Below are 5,251 nucleotides of genomic sequence, written 5' to 3' on the forward strand. Positions count from 1 at the left end.
AAAAAACGGGCTAGCCACCTTAAGGATAAAAACAAATTGAAAATAACAGAAGAAGCACCTGGGTGACTCAGTCGGTTGAGCATCCGACTTCGGCTCAGGTCATTATCTTATGATCTGTGAGTTGGAGCCCCATTTCAGGCTCTGTACAGACAGCTCAGAGCCTGGAGCCTGCTTCGGATTCTGTGTCTCCCTGTCTCTCTGTCCTTCTCCTGCTTGTGCGTGTGCTCTCTCTCTCTTAAAAATAAATATTAAAAAAAAAGAAAATAATAGAAAGTGATGAACTAGAAGTTAAGGCAAAAGACACTATTAGAAGAAAAGAAAAATGTTTCCTAATGATGAAAGGAACAATTCCCCATTAAGATATAATCATGAACTAAGGTGGACCTAAAAACATAGCATCAAAAGTCAACATGACATCAATGGAGAACTAATAGTATTAGAGAAAATCCTTTCTGATGGCCTCAGCCTCTCCCAGTTGGCTCTCAGTTTCACATATAAGACCAGAGATATTACGAAATGTGTTTTTGTATTAAGCAAGGAGATGTGTTTGCAAAAGGAGCACTGTGATAGGTAAAGGTGGAAAATATTTTGGCTTATTCCATCAAGAGCAGAATTCACGTATGATTCACAAACAAGGCTCCAGAAGGGAACAAGGGTAATGAAAACGTAACTATGAACCCAGCTAAGGGCAACATGAGATACAGTTCTTAATGTGGCTTATCTCTACCCTGTCGGCTACAGAATACTGAATAGCTGACCCTGCAGAGGAGACTTGCCCTTCTTAAGCCTCCTTGTTGCTGGTCTTCCCTGCATCTGCTCTCTGGACCTCTCTGCTCTCTGCTGGTTTGAGATTATTCAGGGATATCCATGGCTGCTGAAATATGCCTTCACTTTCCAGTTCCTATAGCCTGTCCTATCCCTGTCCTGAGTGTTATTTGGTGAGATTTATATTCTGTGAGTGACCAAGCCTTATGAGAGGAAGCAAAAGCACTCCCTTCTCATTTCAAAAGGCATAGTATTTATTCCATGTTATTCTCCTACCTCCTAGAACTATAGAACTTCTGCTTTGCTTCTGAAATTCCATGAAATTTGCCACTCAGTATGCATAGTATCTTCATTTTGACCTTGTACATGGACATAGTTTGTAAATGACTCTTGTATCTTGATAAGGATACATCTGTCCTGAAGGTCAGTGAGAGGATTTTAGATACGTAAGATCAGACTCGTTCTATACTTTGTTACACTGAAGTCCAAAAATTCAATATCCTTGCTAATTTTGTCATCCGTTACTTCTACTAGTTATTAGGGGATAAATGTTTTCAGTAAGAGTATGGATTTGGTTGACAGAGTCAAATTTTTATAAACTATTAAGCTTGATCTAATGTGCATGTACAGACGCTTACATGTCATTAAAAACAGATTATTCTTATCAAACATACAAGAATCATTCCTAAAAATTGAGCATGAACTATGAAAAGAGTCCTAACAATACTAAGGAACAGCTACCTTACATAATAGATCCTTTGATGATATTACATATTAATAATCAACCAAAAATGGGAGGTCAACAAAAAAATTAAAAAATAAAAAATAGTTTCAAATGTTTAATGTGTTGAGGAAGAAATCACAATTGCAATTAATGATCTTTTTCAAAATAATTAAAATTTTAAAATAATGAAAACAATGATAGTCTAATCACCAAATGGTGTTAAGCTAATGTCAGTGTATATGTTCAAATATAGATCTTTACCTCATACCAAATAAAATAACTTCCAAATATATTGGTGCAGGGGAAAAGTACACCCTTTGATCTCTTGGAAGATAACATTATTGAAACTTTGTCAATGGGGTAAGAAATGGATTTATTCAACAAGTCATAAAAAGTATGAACCATAAATTAAAATGTTTATAAACTTTATACTATTTTAATGTACAAATATTTATAAATTTTACTATTCTAATGCACCAAAAAGGTAGTATATTTCAAGCTTAAAACACCAACAGCAGACTGAGAGATGACATTTTCAAGGTACAAAATTATTAAAATCAACTGACATACACAGTCAGATCAACATGAAAGGAAAGAATACTGTAGAAGAAAAATGCAAGGATATGGAAAAACAGGCAATAAAAGTGGAAATAAAAATGGCTGTTATATTTGTGAAGAGATACTTAACCTATCTAGTAGTCTGTGACATGTAAAGTAAAATAATACTGAGATAACATATCAATGATATAGCCCAAACTGAATAGATAAAAATCTAAAAATATCATTTGCTAACCAGAATGTATGGAAACGCACCATCACTCCCACAGCAGGAAGAAGTATATAATGTATAATTGCTATTAATAACAATTTGGCATTAAGTAAAGTTGAAAATAGCCCGTGTGTCCATGTTTGCACAATGACATCCATTGACACATTCTTCACAATATTAAAACAAAGGTAAAAGACGCTATTAAAACAAAGGTAAAAGAAACAACCCAAGTGTTCATCAACAGGGGAATGAATAACTGTAATATGTATATAGCAAGATACTTTTTAAAAAGTTAAAAAATGAATGAGGTGCATGAACCTAATTAAAGAGATGAACATGGAAACCAATGTTGACTGAAAAAAAGATGCAAAAACATACATAAAATATGTTTGTATAAAGTATAGATCCAAGCAGATCAGAACTCAATATTGTTTGGTCATGGATACGTGGGTCTGTGGTAAAACTCTACCCCCAAATCCCAGGGTGGTGGCCACATTTCAGAGGAGAGGGACGGAAATGAGATAGTGGGCAGTCAGGGTTTCGATTACAGATTCACAATTTCAAAATTAAAAAAAAAAAAAAAAGACCTTAAACAATTATGGCAAGCTGTTCATGTTTGGTGTATCTGAGCTGGGATTACCTAGGGTTGGGTCATTATGTATGGTTTTTTGCACATTAGAAATAATCCAGAATTTTAAAAGTTTATATTAAAAAGAAAGATTCCCTTTGGTGAAAGGAAGTCCACCAGAAAGTTATGTGTGGTTGTTTCTAGGTGAAGGTATTACAGATTTTGTTTTACACTTCTCTCTACACCTAATTTTTTACATTTTTTCAAGTTTATCTATTTTTGAGACAGAGAGAGAAAGAGCATGAGCAGGGGAGGGACAGAGAGAGAGGGAGACACAGAACCTGAAGCAGGCTCCAGGCTCTGAGCTGTCAGCACAGAGTCCGACGCGGGGCTTGAACTCACAAATTGTGAGATCTCATGACCTGAGCCGAAGTCAGATGCTTAACTGACTGGGCCGTCCAGGCATCCCTCAATTTTTATTTAATGAAAATATTTTATTTTATTAGAGCAAACTTCACTTTATCTAAAAGGAAAGACTAGAGCTCTCTGGAGATTTGTTCTGAAACTAAGCTTCCATTATACTGAAAGTGATATGGCTAGAGAGGGTGTCATTTCTTTGAAAAGTTAACAGAAGTATACTTTGGATTCCTTTCAATCCCATTATGCAGGCTGCCTTTGCTAACTGTCAACATGGATGCTAAGATTTATTATCATTGGAATCAGTGGGGCAGAATGAGTTCATTTTGGAACTAAAATTTAGGTTCCTGAGGAACAAAACTTCTCCAAAAATTGCAAATGGTCAGACTGGGTGCATTTATTTCCCTCTATATTTCTGAAGATTACTTCAACTATATAATTTAGGCAGTTTGCTTAGCAAACATCAGATCAGTGTCTCTCACCTGGTTCTGACTGACACTTGTTTGCCTGGAGTTATAGGGAGGACTTTTACAAGCATTCCTCATGACTCGAGGCTCCTAAATTGATATGCTCTGATTTTTTTTTAATAATAGGATTTTTTTGTGTGCTGAATAAAACACCAACCTCAACATGTCAGAGGAGAAAATGGATTTCTGATGGGTAGAAAGCATAACTGTGCATCTCCATCTTCTCTAGCACCCAGCCATGCTTATTTGACACAACTTACACTCATATTAGTTATATTTTTAGAACTTTTTTTTTGCAATAGTTATACTCCAAAATTACATTTGCTCCATAGGCATTTAATATACCACTGGATGATTACTGATTTTTTTTCAAGGTCTTTCAAAACCTTGATGTTTCTAAGGGGAACTGTCATCCTCAGCATCTTTGCCTAGACTCAGAAAATATGATTTCATCATGGGCAGTGGACTTAGGCAGCAGGCAAACCCTTTTGACTGCAAAGTCTCAAGATTCCTTGGGGTTAATTAAAAATGGACACTAAAATTATGCAGAGAAGTCTAAGCACACTTTCCTGGAATGGAGGGGAAATGAAAAATGAATTTTTCCAGTGTTGTCAAGTGCCTTGCAGAAATCCTAAAAGACAACTGTGAGACCAATGGTTTCTAGAATAAAACAGTGCAATGAAACTTTGACTTTTCTAAAAACCCTTAGGTTTTGTTCTTTTAAGTATCACTTCATCTCTCTCTCTCTCTCTCTCTCTCTCTGTCTCTCTCTCTCTCTCATACATGCATACACACACACACCCTGAATTAGATATTCTATTGACATGTTTTCGAAGAAGGGAAGATTAAGCTAAGTGTTTTGAGATTCAAACCGACTGTTCCATGGTTTCTAATCATTGCAAACCTGATGTTTTAAATCATTAAGCCATTCCCTCTAGCTTACCATGGGAATATATTTCCATATAGTTTTCTGTGATATATTGAGAGAGAAAAGAATTAGAATTCATTTGCTATTTAATTTTTCTCCCAAAGTGACTTAAAAAGGTCATCTAATGCCCACACTTCTTCTATTTCCAGAATATTTTCATTTCAGCTATCAGAAACCCTTGTGTCAAGATAATTTATTTGACTAGACTTTTAGGAATTCAGCATCATGGCAATATTCATTTGAATAAATCCAGAGTTCTATCTGATTCTGACCAGCAAAGTATGGGAAAATGGTGATATTTAACAACTCGAATTTATCAAACAGGAAGTTCCCATATTTTTCCTTACATGGAGCAGATCTCAAAATATTACAGGCATCCATTTTTAATTTTAATACCAAATTACTCTTAAAACTTAACCCAAGTCATTTTGATATCTCTGATCTAAATAAATTTTCTTTATGAATGTTTGGTTGACTGAATATTATGAACACATTATTTAATTTTTTCTCTTCCTCCCAATCAGTTCCCAACTCTCCAACCTCTGAGACTCTAAGGCAACCACGATAGGAAGGAAGGAAGGAAGGAAGGAAGGAAGGAAGGAAGGAAGGAAGG

The sequence above is a fragment of the Herpailurus yagouaroundi genome, unplaced genomic scaffold (assembly GCF_014898765.1).
Source record: "Herpailurus yagouaroundi ecotype Mexico unplaced genomic scaffold, PumYag 160, whole genome shotgun sequence".
Taxonomy (NCBI): domain Eukaryota; kingdom Metazoa; phylum Chordata; class Mammalia; order Carnivora; family Felidae; genus Herpailurus; species Herpailurus yagouaroundi.